Consider the following 18,008-nt stretch of genomic DNA (forward strand, 5'->3'; position numbering starts at 1 on the left):
ATTATAGTTGAAAACTTCCCTAATATGGGAAAGGAAATAGTTAATCAAGTCCAGGAAGTGCAGAGAGTCCCATACAGGATAAATCCAAGAAGAAACATGCCAAGACACATATTAATCAAACTATAAAAATTAAATAGAAAAAATATTAAAAGCAGCAAGGGAAAAGCAACAAATAACATACAAGGGAATCCCCATAAGGTTAAACGCTGATCTTAAAGCAGAAGCTCTGCAAGCCAGAAGGGAGTGGCAGGACATATTTAAAATCATGAAAGGGAAAAAACCTACAACCAAGATTACTCTACCCAGCAAGGGTCTCATTCAGATTCAATGGAGAAATTAAAACCTTTACAGACAAGCAAAAGGTAAGAGAATTCAGCACCACCAAACCAGCTTTACAACAAATGCTAAAGGAACTTCTCTAAGCAGGAAACACAAGAGAAGGAAAAGACCTATAATAAAAAATCTAAAACAATTAAGAAAATGGTAATAGGAACATACATATCAATAATTACCTTAAATGTAAATAGATTAAATGCTCCAACCAAAAGACATGGACTGGTTGAATGGATACAAAAACAAGACCTGAATATATACTGTCTACAAGAGACCCACTTCAGACCTAGGGACACATCCAGACTGAAAGTGAGGGGATGGAAAAAGGTATTCCATGCAAATGGAAATCAAAAGAAAGCTGGATTAGCAATTCTCATATCAGACAAAATAGACTTTAAAATAAAGACTATTACAAGAGACAAAGAAGGACACTACATAATGATCAAGGGATCAATCCAAGAAGAGGTATAATAATTGTAAGTATTTATGCACCCAACAGAGGAGCACCTCAGTTCATAAGGCAAATGCTAACAGCCCTAAAAGAGGAAATCAACAGTAACACAATCATAGTAGGGGACTTTAACACCCCACTTTCACCAATGGACGGATCATCCAAAATGAATATAAATAAGGAAACACAAGCTTTAAATGATACATTAAATAAGATGGACTTAACTGATATTTATAGGACATTCCATCCAAAAACAACAGAATACACTTTCTTCTCAAGTGCTCATGGAGCATTCTCCAGGATGGATCATATCTTGGATCACAAATCAAGCCTCGGTAAACTTAAGAAAACTGAAATTATATCAGGAATCTTTTCTGAACACAACGCTATGAGACTAGGTATCAATTACAGGAAAACAACTGTAAAAAATACAAACAGACGGAACTTAAGCAATACACTACTAAAGAAACAATAGAACTACCATACGATCCAGCAATCCCACTACTGGGCATATACCGTGAGAAAACCATAATTCAAAGAGTTATGTACCACAATGTTCATTGCAGCTCTATTTACAATAGCCAGGACATGGAAGCAACCTAAGTGTCCATCGACAGATGAATGGATAAAGAAGATGTGGCACATATATACAGTGGACTATTACTCAGCCATAAAAAAAACAAAATTGAGTTATTTATAGTGAGGTGGATGGACCTAGAGACTGTCATACAGATTGAAGTAAGTCAGCGAAACAAATACCGTTTGCTAACTCATATATATGGAATCTAAAAAAAACCAAAAACAAAAATGGTTCTGAAAAACCTAGGGGCAGGAGAGGAATAAAGATGCAGACAAAGAGAATGGAGTTAAGGACACGGGGAGGGGGAAGGGTAAACTGGGATGAAGTGAAAGAATGGTATGGACATATATACTCTACCAAATGTAAAACAGATAGCTAGTGGGAAGCAGCCGCATAGCACAGGGAGATCAGCTCGGTGCTTTGTGACCACCTAGCGGGGTGGGCTAAGGAGGGTGGGAGGGAGACGCAAGAGGGAGGGGATATGGGGATAAAAGTATAGTATAGCTGATTCACTTTGTTATACAGCAGAAACTAACACAACATTGTAAAGCAATTATACTCCAATAAAGTTGTTAAAAAATAAATAAAAATACCACTGGATTAATTACTCATTTACATGAAAGTTGGGGTTTCTGTCTTCTCTTCAGAATGCACACACGTGACAACACTGGGCCCACATTCTCTAATGGTTTTACAGATGCAGCTTCCCTCTTGAGTCCCTTAAACCCAGTTGTGCTTTAGTTTACCTCTGGTTATCTTTCCCGCTTCCCTCATTTACTCCACCTATCTGAAATCTGTAGGTCTTTGTTTGTAACCTCTGACTTGTAGAAACCCTAGAACTCCAAAGATAAGCAGGGAATCAGTACTGGAGGGTGCAGTTTGAGGTACATGGCCAGGCCACTGGGAGAGGAATCTGGTGCCTAGAAGGGGTGGATCGTGGTCTCTCAGGGTTTCAGGTTAAGGGGTAGGGTATCAGGTTATGGGGTAGTCAGGCTGTAGTCTTACAGTGACCAGGTAATCCTTCAGAAGTCAGATGGAGTGAGCTGGTCAGAAACCTAGCACTGCGGACTAGACCAACATGGAGAAAATGATTGCTTCATTTAGAGAACTGTGCCCATTCCCACTGCTGTCTTTGTGGGCACTGGTACCCAGCCTGGAAGATAATGAGAGATTATATGGGATTCATAGTGGAAGCCCAGACATTGGATTTGGGGCCTTGGACCAAGATTTAAGTCCAGATCTCACTGGATTGGAGACAGTATGGTGCTAATGGATAAACTGGATAATTAATGTTAAGTTATATCAGGTACTTACCAACACCTTTCAAGAATTTGCAACAAAGGTAGAATAGAAAGACCACCTACTTTCAAGTCTGACAAAGCGATCTAACATTCATACTCTAAATTACTTAGTATGTCATCTTGGGGATAATTACGCAAAGATTAAGAAAATCTGATCCCTTGTCTGTGAAATAGAGTTCACCTATTCCTGGAGATAAACTCTAAGGATGACTGAGAGTGCTGAGCAGGATAATGTATGCAAAGGCAGCCAGCAAAGTGTTCACAGTGCATGGCTCTCAAGGAACTGGGGGTTTCTCATCTCTTTCTCCCCACTCATTGGGATAATTACCATGTAAATACTTAAGCAGTTTAAAATACTTCAAGTTTTTTCCCATCTTTTAGAAAGGCCCACATTAAAGTACTCAGGTATTGAAAGAAAAAGCCTCATTTTCCTGACATTCAGGAAATTTTCTCCTGTGTTAGGCTTGTGACTGACCCGGGGAGAAAACTGTTGTCCATTGTCGAGGGCAATAAGGCAGTGTAGGGTGGCAGTGTTTTTGTTGGTTTGTTTCTTAGAGTTTCACGGTCAAGAAATCATTTTTCCCATAGAACTGGAGGGGTAAAATATAAGTAAGTTTAATAGATGTGTTGTGATCTTGAAATACTACCGTAGCCCCAAGATACCCAAGAGTCACTGAGACTCAAGTGATGTTCAGAGTTTCTGCAAAGAACCCATCAATGATCAAGTTAGTGAAAAGAGGTGCAGTCTACTCTTTAAATTGTCATTTTCCTCAATCTCTTTTTTTCAAATACTGCACCGCTCATGAGCTACTTACAGAGTCACAGTATCCAGAAGTGAGTTTGCATATATGTCCAGAACATTATTGCTTTTATCCAGCTGAGGGCGTACAGCCAAAGGCCACAGAGCCCTTCTCGTTCAGAACCTGACTGGAATACAATGATCTGTAATGAGACTAATACATTCTGCTGGGAACGACTGAGGGATGTAAGATATACATGACCATTGGAAGGACTTCCGCTTTCCAAGAGATCAGAAAAAGAGGAATTCAGCCCACATTAAATTGCTGTGTAAAGTTTTATGTGCAACAAAGTGACACAGTTTGTAAATTGTGACACAGTTTTAAATTGTAATAAAAAGATTACAATTTTTTTTTCATAAATATTTCACACATGGTTAGAAAAATGCAGGTGGAAGAAAGCTTATATTTTCAAGCTGGAAAATTATTCCAGGGTAATATTACTCCCATACCTCTTAGTGACCTTAATCTGATGTGAACATTGCTGCAATCTGTGTGATTTAAACAAAGAGATGACATCATTTGGCAAGTGGAGATATGCATAGTTAATAGATGTCTGACCACCAAGATGTATGAAAATTCTAACCCAGAATGTCTCAATTTTCCCTTCAGATCATAAGGGAAAGAAGCCATTACAAAATAACAATTTTAAGTAAACAAAGAATTTTCTCTGTAGGATATAGCAGTGTCCTTCTAATTTCTGATTTTTTACATTACAAGGTAGATTTTTAATATATTCAGCAAGTGTCGTCACTTGACTTTTAGAAGATTCTATTCCTATGGCTAAAAATCCCTGAATAGCATGGAAAAAATAAGTTTAATTTGTTGCCTAGGAGTCACACTAAGTCATATCAACTAAAAAGTAAAATGTTAGTAGGCCAGTAATGCAAATTATCAGTAATTATCAGAAGAACTTTTGTGTTTTTAAAAAATAGTGGTTTGCAAAATTGTGAGTTTCAAATTGAGTTTCTCTATTAAATATCCTGAATTTTCTTTTTAAGATAACAGTTAAGATACCAATAACAAGCAGACAAATGCTGATACCAAGGCACCGAATTACTGTTTCAGTGAAGTTTATAAGCCATTTTTCTGGGAAGACCACCCATTAATTCTGTCTACGCACTGCCATTCTGAGGAGTTAAATCTTGTTTTTGTGGACTCCTGCCAGGGCATTCCGGGTGGTAAGATGCTATTTGTTTTTGATTGTGCAAGTGTTTGCATTCATTCATGCCTAATATCAATAGTGCACAAAAAGGAACGGAAAGCCATTTTAAAAGAAATTGGATTATAGAGAACATACAGTGATACTGGCTCAGAAACTACAGCAGGAGACTCTTAGGAGAAACTTGTTTCCAGACAGCCTGCTGATTTTTCACCGATTTGCTTCATGTCATTGTACCAAAAACTGTTCGTCATTTCTCCTAAACACCATCTGCTTCTGCTTTATCAAATAAACATAAAACTAAACTCAGTAGAATTGGTGATAGGATGCTGAAGAAAAGAAGACTGTCAGAGCTTGTAAATGTGAACGAATTTCAAACTATACGTTTAGGATTACTAGTTGACTTGAGAAAACCTACGTAATTAATCATACATTATATTTTGTTTCACTTCCCTATGCATTTTTTCTTTTTTTTTTTCAACTATTTTTATAAGGTTTATTTTCAGCAAGTTCCCATTGGAAAAAAAGGTGAGCAAAACTGACATAAAGGAAAATGGATAAGGACAAAAAGTACTGCTATCATTTGTTTAAGGTTAAAAGTTTTCCATAAAATTGACTTCTACACCTACAGGATTAAAGGTCCCATTTGAGTGATGAATACAGTGCACCACCTACTGCCATGTTTTAAGTGACAAAAATGTTTAATTTGAACCGAAATGAATTATGGAAGACTCACTCTGTGTCAAGTACTGTGATAAACTCTGGATATAAAAATTAATACCTCTGACCACTAGGAACTTATATTCTGGCTGGAAACAGACTTGGAAAAAATAAGTGCAACCCCAAATGTCAGATGGTGATAGTGCTATAGAAAAAATAAATCATGGTAAAATGGCTCAGCTATGCAGCTGTGATTGATTGTTATTTTATAGGGGCTGTTGCTTTGGAAAAATCAATACCCTTGGAGAGATTGATATATAGTTTTCATTGTTCATTCAATGTGAAGGAAGAAATGAGACCAACACACACCAGCCAGAAACTGGGGACCACTTCATCTCAGTTCTAAACACATTAACGTCATAGTTTTTCTTTTATTTATAAATTGATACAAGATCCTCCCCTTCTTCACTCCTTGTAGTGGTTGCTTTGTGATTCGTAGGGGAGGGAGGGCCTTGGATGCAAGCACTTGGGTGCATATGCACACCAACACACACATAATCTAAAAAACCATTTTCTTGTTATGTGACAAAGAGCTGCAGCTTTAAAGCAATAGAGACTAGGGTTGGAATCTCAGCTTGCCCACTGAACAACTTTGGGAAATCACTTAACATCTCTAAACCTCAATTTCTCATTTATAATGGGGGTAATCATTTCTGCCCGTGGGATCATAGCGGACTAGAGTGGCTAGCTCAGTTTCAAGCATAGAGTCTACTCTGGGAAAAAAGTATTTCAAGATAAAAATAATTATATACATTTCCAAAAAAAGTTAAATATGCATTTGAAATTCAGGGAAGTCACATTATGTGCTGAGAAAAACAAAAGGAGCATCAAGTTCAAGGTCTATGAAAATGTTCAAGGTTTAGGGAGTAGAATATTACAGGTAATATTGGTTGATTTTGCACTAAATACATAGAAGTGTTTTGATTATAGAGACTTTTTCTCATCATTTTCCTCATAATTCCTCTCTCTGTGCCTGTACCAGTCTACATATTTATTTTATCTATCTATTCATCCATCCTATAAACCCTTTCCAAGATCATAATGTAAGAGACACTTGAAGGAAATGGATAGCAGGAGAGGCAGGGAAAGATGATCTTCTAGTCATCTTTGCTAAGCAGCAGCAGCCTTGAATGACAGCCAAAAAACTGTGAACCCCACAGTCTGTATTAGTACACTGGTTTTCAAGTTCATACCAGAACACCTGAGGTTATTTTTTCGGCATCTCCATTTAGTTTGTCAGGCCTGCTGTGGTCTTCAATCGGGGTAACCTCTTTTTCCTTTATAGACTTTTTGGGTCTTTCATATCATCTGTGCTTTATAGAAGAGTCCTTTTGGGGTAAGCCGCCCAGAGAATAAGCATCTTAGCATTAGGGAATGGGAACAGCATATTGCCTGGAGAAAGTCAATGTTGTCAGTTTGCAGGTGGGAGAAGATTTCTAACTTTCCAATGGGACGTTAAGTAGTACCCATGGACTGGCTTCCCCACATCCTAACAGGTACAGTAGGGCAGCACACACAGTAAGAAGTAACTGTGTTAGAAAATCTAGGAACAAATAAAGCATCAATATTTGTTCTTGTCGATTCACCCTGCCCCCTTTACCCAATGTGTCCCTGAAAAGGATGCCTGAACCAGCTGAAGGAGGTGGACCAGCACTTCATTCCTGTTGAGAAGACAAACCACAAACTGGGAGAAAATATTTGCCAAGACATATTTGATAAAGGACTGTTATCCAAAATACACAAATAACTCTTAAATCTCAACAATAAAAACACTAACAGCTCAATTAAAAAATGGGTCAAAGACCTGAACAGACACATCACTGAAGAAGATATACAGATGGCAAATAAGTATATGAAAAGATGCTCCACATCATGTGTCATCAGGGAAATGCAAATTAAAACAAAAATGATATGCCACTACACACCTATTAAAATGGCCAAAATCTGGAATTCTGAACACCAAATGCTGATGAGAATGTGGAGCAATAAGAACTCTCATTCATTGCTGTTGGGAATCAAAAACGGTACAGCCAGTTTAAAGATAGTTTGTTACTTTCTTACAGAACTAAACAGACTCTTACCATAGGATCCAGTAACCACCCAAATGAGTTGAAAATTACACCCATATGTAAACCTGCACAGGGGTGTTTGTTGTAGCTTTATTCATAATTGCTAAAATTTGGAAGCAACCAAGATATTCTTCAGTAGGTGTTGGATAAATAAACTGTGGTACATCCAGACAATGGACTATTATTCAGTGTTAAAAAAGAAATGAGCTATCAAGCCGTAAAAAAGGCACAGATGAAACTTAAATGCTTATTACTAAGTGAAAGAAGCCAATCTGAAAAGGCTAAACACCATATGATTCCAATTATGTGACATTCTGGAAAACACAAAACTATGGAGACAATAAAAAAGACTAGTGGTTGCCAGAGGTAGGGTGGGTTGGAAGAGATGAACAGATAAAGCACAGAGGATGTTAATGCACTGCAAATACTCAGTGTGATGCCATATGATAAATACATGTCATTATTCATTTGTCCAAACCCTAAAGAATGAACAACACCAAGAGTGAACCCTAATGCACACTATGGACTTCGGGTGATTATAATGTATCAACGCTGGTTCATCAGTTGTAACAAATGTACTACTCCGGTGGAGATGTTGGCAATGGGGGAGGCTACACATTTGTGGAGGCAACGAGGTAATGGGAAATCTCTGTACCTTCCTCTCAATTTTGCTGTGAACCTTAAACTGTTCTAAAAAATTGTTTTAGTAAGTTTTTAAAACAAATGAAAACAAAATGCGTCCATTATTTATGGGATGGTTGACTGTATCACTTATAAATTACGTTAACTTATTGCTTATTTGTTTAAAGATTTGCTTTTTCTTGCAGAAAGGATAATTTAACAGCAAAAGAAGAGAACTCACAGAACTCATAGTGATAGTTATCACAGGATTAAAAAAAAGCCTTTCAGAGCCAACATATGATTGATTTTCTTTGCAAATAATAAAATAAAAGCACACCTCCCTCTTTGTTTAAAGCCTTGTGGGCTTATTTAAGTATATACATAATAAATAACAAACTCAAAAACTTATATTCCTTTGGTCCATCAAAATATAAATATTTCTTAATGATTACCAAATGACTTTATGCCTTAAAAGAAAAAACTTCATGGAAATATGTGTTACTTTCTCTTTTTAAAATGAATCAAATCAAACAAGAACCAAAGCTGTGCAAATTAGACATTTCTTCCCTGATTTCCAAACCCTTAATTTCAGTTTTAGGAAATGACTTGTTAAACAGAAAATTAATGTCAACAGTTCAGTTTTTATCTCAGTGGTTATAGATTTTTTTTCTTTTCTATACCAGATTTTCCTGCTGAGTTAAGTCTAGTAACAGCTGTTGTTGTACAGCAAATTGATCAAATTCAGTCAATATTTTTTGAATGTCTACCTTGTGCAAGGAACCATGGAACTAACTACAGAAAAAATAAGACCTTATCTAGGGGTTTTCCTGATTGTCCAGTGGTTAAGACTGTCTTTCCACTGCAAGGGGTATGGGTTCGATCCCTGGTCAGGGAACTAGGATACCACAGGGCGCATCCTCCCCAAAACAAACAAACAAAAAAAAGACCTTATCTAGCCTGTAGTCTCATAGGCTAGATGTGATAAATACTCCAATGGCTATAATTCAAAAATTGACATAATCATCAGTGTTCTGGATCCACTTAACTCATTTTTATTAATGAAAAACATTTTACACCAATATTTTTATCAGTTATCCTAACAAGTGAATAGGTGCTTATATTTAAGCCAATTTTCTAGTCACTAGAGGATTAATAGATAACTAAAAAGAAAACTGTCCAGGTGAATGTTTCTGCTTAGGATGAAGGAACCTGAATTCTCTATCAAAACTAACCAGCGGGCTTCCCTGGTGGCGCAGTGGTTGAGAGTCCGCCTGCCGATGCAGGGGACATGGGTTCGTGCCCCGGTCCGGGAAGACCCCACATGCCGCGGAGCGGCTGGGCCCGTGGGCCATGGCCGCTGAGCCTGCGCGTCCGGAGCCTGTGCTCCGCAACGGGAGAGGCCACAACGGTGAGAGGCCCACGTACCGCAAAAAAAAAAACAAAAAAAAAACCTAACCAGCACACTTTGAAAGAGACTTCACAAAAATATAAAAACAAATCACATTATGACAGTTTTAATTCAGCTAAATAAAATCAGAGGAGAAAATGAAATGCCCCTCTGACACATTTAGCAGTGCAAAGCGGAAATTTTAGGTGGTAGTTACGTAGTAATTTAGAAATAATTGAGAGCTCAGAAATTCTAGAAAATAATAATATAGATATTAAATAGATAATCAAGGAATATCCTTTTAATTTAAAGTATAAAGGTATATAAAAGATCAATTTTTTCTATATGTCAATATATAGCTACTATATTTAGTCTTAAAGACACATTTTTTTTTGAAACACCATTAAAAATTGTCTTTGGGTCTAACTACCAAGTTGTCCAACACAGGAGAAACATCAAATTTTCCTCAGCTCAATGGTTCAAGAAAATAGGAGGATTTAGGGCGTTTATATTGGAAAAGAATAAATGGGGCTATGCATTTTTGAAGGACAATCCCATGGAAGAAAAAATATACTTGTTTTTTTTGCTCCAAAAGGCAGTACTGGCATTAAACTGAAGGACACACAGGCTTTACTTCAACACGAGAAAGGACAGTGGGACACTGGAGTGGTAGAAAATGGACCAATCTGACTCCCAGCAAGTGTGAGTGCTTTATTGCTTGAATCATACAAGCAGATACTAAATAACTATCTGATGGAGGGTCTGTGTGGAGTAAGAGATTGGGCAAGGTGACCTAGTAGGCAGACCTTCCAGAACTGGGAGAAAGAAATTCCTGTTGTTTATAAGCCACCCAGTCAGGTATTTTGTCATAGCAGCCTGAATGCACTAAGACAATGCTGTTTCCATCTTTTTGAGCTATGAAGAGAGCTCTGAACTGAGCTTGAATTCATACACCTATCACTTGCTGGCCCAGTTCTTCCAGTCCAAGCTGTTGGGTTCCTTAGTATATCAACAGGTCTTTTAGAGTTCCAAGGCAGAGATGCGGGCAGCTCATTGGAATGATGGACCATTATGTCAGAGTGAATTCTCATCTCAGAGCACTGGCACTTCAGGGCTCCTTTTCCCAACTCTGGGATGGGTTTCTGGTTTTCCAAAGATTGAGAAAGCTGCTTTTCATTGTTGAGGACAGGTAACAAGAGCTTAATAACCTGCCTGACCACTGTTCACTCAGCAGCCATGCCTCCCAGATATAGGGTTAGAGCTGACTGCTTTGGCAACTTTCAGGATGATGGAGCTTCTGTATGGAAAGCAGACTGCTGTCCTCCCTGGTCAGCAGCTCTCCCTCCTGTATTGTCTCCACAGTTTCCTGGTGTTAAATAACAAAAATTCAACTGAGTAAATTTTAAAGATCTAATTGGCTTTGTTGAACAATTCGCGAAGTAAACATCCATCAAGTAGAAAAGAGTGTTGAGGAGCAGTACAACGTGGAAGGCTTTTATAGGTGGGAGGGGGAGGGGAAGAGGAGAGAGCAGATTACCTCTTCTTCCTTTAAGGGACAGAGAGGGCCTGTGGGGCAGGTTACCTCATTGGTGCCAACCAGAAAATTCCAGACTGGTTAAGATTACATTCCTAGGGGAGGTTGAAACTGCAATTAAGTTAGGTATTAAGTTTTGCTTTGGTGTCTTATGCTTTAGCACAAGAGACTCTGTTTGGAGCTTGTTGTTTCCTTTTTAATAATTTCCCTCCTTTGATCAAAATCTCAGCTTAACTAAGAGATGTGATTAAAATTTTAGGGCATTAGTGCCACTCTCAGCTCTGTAGTTCTCTCGACTTTTGTCAAACTTTTGTGTGGTATTCATAGGTCATGATGTTTTTTGCTTAGTCCCTGTGTATTCACAGGTTACAGCTTCAGGTTCACAATGTCTAAGTCTGTCAATCTATTAGTTCCTTTTCTGATGTTCCAGTCTTAGGGAGATCATTTGCGTGATGGTTAGTGGGTGTGAACAAGCATTTAAAGCTTTTGAGAGAATACAACACACCAGGGAGATTTCAATGATTATAATGTGCAAGATAATTCCCAGTTTTTGGCATGCACTTTGGAGACATGGTCCCCAAGACCCAAACCCATCAGAATCAAGTAAGTCAAAGAAAGACTGCTGAAGGAATCACCAAGCCAAGTGGCTTGCTCAGTGATCTTATGTAACTGAGTTTCAACTTCTCCAGAAGTGTTGCTCCAGGTCCAGCAGGTGGTGTTGGTTACAGATACCTCCTTGCTCAGCTAAAAGATAATCAAGGGCTATCCTATTATCAAGAAAAACTTTGGTCAGAGAGTCTAGGGATCTTTGTTGGGCAGCTATTGTCTTAGCAATGGATTCTGCAATATAACCAGGGAAGGAGGGCCCTGTCAAAAAGAAGTGAATCCGGAATCCTGAATGCCTCCTGGTAAATTTGAATCTGTGGCTCAGAAATGGAAAGGTGACAGCTATGGAGACCATTAAATTCTAAGGGTCTGTGGACCACACAGGCAGTTTTATTCTGGCGAATCTTGCCTTGTGTCCCTTTCTTTGCAAAAGAGCATAAATGAAAATTTCCCTAAGTTTGGGATGTTAACTGCAGACAAGGAAATGCACAAGGGGTCTCTAGCATCATGGACAGATCAGAGATTTTGATGACAAATCCAGCACCCTGAAAAGTTACCCCCATTAGCAATGGCCTGGGAGATATAGATGAGGGCATTATCTTTCCAGGTCAATGCCAGAGTAAAGGAAAGAAAAAGGAGAAAGAGTTTCATGTTGAGTGTGAAGTCTTGATCTGGCATCTTAGGCAGAAACAGTCTACTCTGATGACAACTGCTTCTCTTCCTAGTCTGTTTGATTTGGAGATCCCCAGCATTTGCAAAGGACCAGATGTCAAGTGGAGACTTTTTCATCTGTGAGATGTGTATCCAAGGTTCAAGACCCTGCAGTTTGGCTACAGTCTGGGTAGTGAGCAGAACCTGGTATTGTCTCTTCCAAGGAGATTCAAGGGCATTCTTTGTTCTTAGAGATTGAAATGTTAGTTGGAAGATTTGTACCCAGGTATTTGAGGCCACTAGAAAAATTCAGGATCCAGTCCAGTTTACAGATATATAACAAAACCTCAAAAACAACAGGATTAGAATATAATACAGGCAAAGGTACAAACATAATTTTTTCCTCTACACTTGCCTCCATTTTCATCAAAGATAATCACAGTAAAACTGATTTATTTGCATTAAAACTTGGCCTGCTTATTTACATAAGTGCAGCAAGAATAGTGATTGACCACATAAACTCTTTTTAAGACTGCTTTACTGGAACCTTTTATAATGAATCTCAGATTGAGCTCTAAAAGCCTTTTGAGGCCAGGAAGCCAAGCCAAAGTCTAAGCAGTTTCTTAAAACTGTCTGGTCATATCTGGGTCTATGCATCTCTGTCTCAAATATGATATTCCAGCCAAAGCCTCAGTAATACAGACAATGTTTCTAATTGTCCTATTATAAGAAGAACAGATTTATATTGAACTTATGTAAATAACTAACTATATTGTCTTCCAAATTTTAGAGGGATCAGGTAGGGAGAAAAAGTAAATGTTTCATCTTTGTTCACAAAGATATATTTTACCAAATTGCTGTAAGTCATAGATAGGTTAAGAGAAAAGGTTTCCTTAAGTCTGGAAACTCAAAACATTAAGGAACTAACAAACATCACCTCTTCATTTCATTCAGTTCTATGTTATAAATTCCTGTTCTTCTTGAATCCAGTTTTTTCGTTAGTTCTGGAAATTGTTGCCAGTCCAGTTTTATAATCTTAAAGTTGTCAGAAACCTGTATTTATCAAAAGTCCTTTCCATGACTTGAAGATGAAGCACTTTTGTAGGAAAACTTTTACAAAAGTATCTCAGTGAAACAGTAACTGCATATGACAAGAGACTTAAAATAGCCATGGAAGCAACCCAAGTGTCCATTGACAGATGAAGGGATAAAGAAGATGTGGCTTATATATACAATGGAATATTACTCAGCCATAAAAAGAAATGAAACTGAGTTATTTGTAGTGAAGTGGATGGACCTAGAGACTGTTACACAGAGTGAAGTAAGTCAGAAAGAGAAAAACAAATGCTGTATGCTAACATGTATCTATGGAATCTAAAAAAAAAAAAAAAGTGGTTCTGATGGACCTAGGGGCAAGACAGGAATAAACACGCAGACGTAGAGAATGGACGTGAGGATATGGGGAGGGGGAAGGGTAAGCTGGGACGAAGTGAGAGAGTGGCACTGACATATATACACTACCAAATGTAAAATAGATAGCTAGTGGGAAGCAGCTGCATAGCACAGGGTGATCAGCTCAGTGCTTTGTGACCACCTAGAGGGGTGGGCTAGGGAGGGTGGGAGGGAGATGCAAGAGGGAGGGGATATGGGGATATATGTATACATATAACTGATTCACTTTGTTATACAGCAGAAACTAACACAACATTGTAAAGCAATTATACTCCAATAAAGATGTTTAAAAAAAAATAGCCATGGTTAAAGATCTGATGAGAGTTCATTATAATGCAATTGACAAGGAAATTTGCTAATTTCTATGACTTACTTTTTAAGGTAATAAATAGATTTATAACTGATAATATTATACCAGAACATATATTTCTGGGAAGTTCATAGAATTTTTTTTCATATAACATATACCTCTATAGACACAACATAAAGAAGGATTAGTATTACTTCTTATTTGACAATGCTTCCCATGTCAGTTAATATATCAAATAAGTCTAATTAGTTTAATATCTCCATTTTTAGAAGGAGAGAGAACAAATCTTTTGATATGTCCTTGGAGCCCTCTGGAAAATTCTAAAGTTCAAGGTCAAAAAAATTCATTTAGAATTTGATTTTGGGAAGTGTGTCAAACATATCAAAAGGTTATAAAACACTTGGTCAAATAGGATCAGAAGTCACTATGAAACAATAGTTATCTGCTTAACCATGGTGACAGTTAGAGACTTTGCAGATAAATGCAGAAAGTTTAATAATTTTACATCAACCTTAGCTCTTTTTAATAGAGGAGACTCAGTTTTCACAAGTAATCAAAGGCCTGATAAAAACAACATGGAAAATAGGTGATTATTTTGATTAGACACACGATCTTTGTTTTGTCTAGGCAGGTTATTTAAAAGGGTAAAGAAAACTTTTCATAGTCTATTATGAAGAGCAGACCAATAGTTCAAAACGACTTGTCCTTTAAAAAGAGGGAAAACCAAATTCTAATTTTGTACCAGCTTACTTTTGATATTTAAACTTATTTTTTAACTCAAATAAATTTATTTAATCTTAGTTAGCTTGAACACACATAAAATTCTTTTCCCAAGACTTTTTTTTTGTAGACCTTTTACAACCTTTTTCTGGCATATGGGGATATTTTCCTTATTATTTCTAGTAGCTTTAATTATGTACATTAGAATTTTAACTCTTTAAAATCTTATGTTTTGGGACTTCCCTGGTGGCTCAGTGGTTAAGAATCCGCCTGCCAATGCAGGAGACACGGGTTTGAGGCCTGGTCCGGGAAGATCCCACATGCCGCGGAACAGCTAAGCCAGTGCTCCACAACTACTGAGCCTGCGCTCTAGAGCCCACGAGCCACAACTACTGAGCCTGTGTGCCACAGCTACTGAAGCCTGCATGCTTAGAGCCCATGCTCCGCAACAAGAGAAGCCACTGCAATGAGAAGCCCACGTACCACAATGAAGAGTAGCCCCCGCTCACCACAACTAGAGAAAGCCTGTGTGCAGCAACAAAGACCCAATGCAGCCAAAAATAAATATAAAAAAATAAATAAATGAATTTATAAAATCTTATGTTTTAATGAAAATAAAGGATTAAACAATTATAAACCCTTTTTTTTTTTTTTTGCGGTATGCAGGCCTCTCACTGTTGTGGATTCTCCCGTTGTGGAGCACAGGCTCCGGACATGCAGGCTCAGCGGCCATGGCTCATGGGCCCAGCCACTCTGCGGCATGTGGGATCTTCCCAGACCAGGGCATGAACCCATGTCCCCTGCATTGGCAGGTGGACTCTCAACCACTGCGCCACCAGGGAAGCCCTATAAACCATTTTTGATATTAGCATTATGTGGCTTGGTAGATCTATAAATACCTTTTATAACTTCTAGAAACGTGCTTTCTCATAAAAAATTTCTCAGTATGGCATAAAAGATGTTTACTAATAGATGCAAGTATTTTTAGTTCTGTAAAAGAAAACCAAAAGTGGATAAACTTGTATTTAGTAATTAGTGTTTCAGTGTTTTATCTTATTTGGAAATTATTTGGCTATTCAATGAATTTAACTTAACTCATCATTTAACTGAACTTAGTAAAATTTTGAAGTTCCAGGTTACCAAAAGATTTGGGGAAACTATTTTAAAAGGTCACCTAAGAACTTTTTGTCCTACTTACATCTATTCCATTTACTTATGTTTAACAACTCTATTTATATTACCCACAAAAACTTTGTAAGACATTATCAAAGTCAACAGTCATCCCAAGCTAATTTTTCTTGCTGACAAATTTAGTAAGAGATAATGTGAACTCATTTGATTAATAAACCCAGGCGAAATAAGAGTTATTCGTCTGCATTATGTTCATTGTTGAAAACTCGAAAGACATGTCTATTTTAATTAAATCGACACACTTAAACTAGCTTTAATACTGAATATTTTCCCAGATCACATGAACCTGAAAAGCATTTGGGTTAATTCTCTATTATATTTCTGGGAATTTTATAAATACTTAATTCTTGTAAGTGCTTGATTTTCTTTAAGCCAATTAAATAGAACTCTTTTACAAATTAATATAAGTAATACCATCCAGAGGTAAAAAAAAATTTACCATACATCTAACACATAAATAGACACACATACACACACAGACACAGAGACTTTATAGTTTCATTTTAAAATGTCTAACATGAATCAGGTCCAATGATACAAAACTCACTATTATAAAAGGACAGTTGGAATAAGTTAAGTTTATCTGCTCAGATGGCTAAAGCTTTTTTCTTTTCTCTTTTTTTACAAATATTTGTGAAGATACATGATTTTTTTTTTTTTTTTTGCAGTACGCGGGCCTCTCACTGTTGTGGCCTCTCCCGTTGCGGAGCACAGGCTCCGGACGCGCAGGCTCAGCGGCCAGGCCTAGCCGTTCCGCGTCATGTGGGATCTTCCCAGACTGGGGCACGAACCTGTGTCCCTTGCATCGGCAAGTGGACTTTCAACCACTGCGCCACCAGGGAAGCCCGATACATGATTTTTTATTTGGTTAAATTTCAAATGACCTTTTCCCCTTTTATTCCCCTTTTGATAAAAATTATCTCCCTAAACTTGTAGAATATTCACATCTCAAAGGCACAAGGAAGGAATGCAAGTAACAGGCCTTTTAAGATAAATAGGTTTGGTTTGGGGATTGGTAGGATTAGGTGAACTTTGAATCGCTTCTAGAGCTGCATTTCTGGCTCTGCAAATATCTGTAAGGTAGAGTCATTTGCTTTTAATTCCTCAAAGAACTGAGTTGTAGCCTGGATGGTGAAGGACTGACTGACACATCCATCCACCTATGTTGGAATGTTTTCCTTTCCCTGTGGGTACATTTAGCATAAAGGAGAAGGCCTAAAAGAAAATTTCTATCAGGCTCTGAATGTTAGCTTCTAATTTGGCGAAATTTCTGATTATAGAGTTATTAAATCCTTTCAAATATCTTGTCAGGTTTCAGCCTAGACAAATAGTAAATATTTCTGACAGTATTAAATAACTCCGTGGACTAAGGGGCATCCTCAAAGAGATGCAAAGGTTACTACCTTCCCAAAATCCAGAGTCACTCCCAAAGACAGACACAAGAAGGAACCTACGTGTTGCAGGCAGGCAGAAACCCAAGCCAAACTCTTAGGACACAGAATGAGACAAATTAGAAGGCAATAGCTATCCCTAGGAGAGGAAGTATCAAAAACCAATGGGTCAGATTTGAAAAGGAAGGGACAGTGTGAAATTTTATTTTCCTCTCTCAATTGTTTGCTACAGAGAAATTTGGGAGAGCTGATTCTGGTCAGAATTTCCACCTTATACTGGCTTCTGCCAAATGCTTCAGGATCCCATCTGCAGGTTCTGAGTGGGGTTTAATGTGGAGAGTGTAGCTCTGATATTACTAGAATTTGGCAAGGTGCTTTGTTAATTTTAATTTTAGTTTCCCCTTGGTTGTTTAAGGGAATAATGTAGCAGTTTGTCATCAACAAGCAATTGTTGAATTAAATCAATTTGCACCAAAGTATTAATTTGGAAATTAAAAAAATTAAATTCAGAGCATAGACATATATTCACAGTATTTTCTAGCTAAAGAAATTTTTTTTTTTTTTGGCCATGCCATGCATGGGATCTCAGTTCCCTGACCAGAGATGGAACTGTTGCCCCCTGCAGTGGAAGCAGAGTCCTAACCACTGGACCACCAGGGAATTCCCAAGAAATTTTATAATAGCTCCATGAAATTATTTTTTAAATCTTATTTATTTTTTCCAAATTAAAAA

The 18,008-nt window shown here is 37.6% G+C and overlaps 1 protein-coding gene across 1 annotated transcript in view; it reads left to right on the forward strand.

Moving 5' to 3' along the window:
- The window catches only part of LOC308630061 (uncharacterized protein C8orf34 homolog), a gene marked incomplete at both ends in the record, with an annotated part of 332,109 nt that overhangs the window by 201,028 nt on the left and 113,073 nt on the right, over positions 1-18,008 (forward strand).

Source organism: Mesoplodon bidens (assembly GCF_964165515.1).
Source record: "Mesoplodon bidens genome assembly, chromosome: 16".
NCBI lineage: Eukaryota > Metazoa > Chordata > Mammalia > Artiodactyla > Ziphiidae > Mesoplodon > Mesoplodon bidens.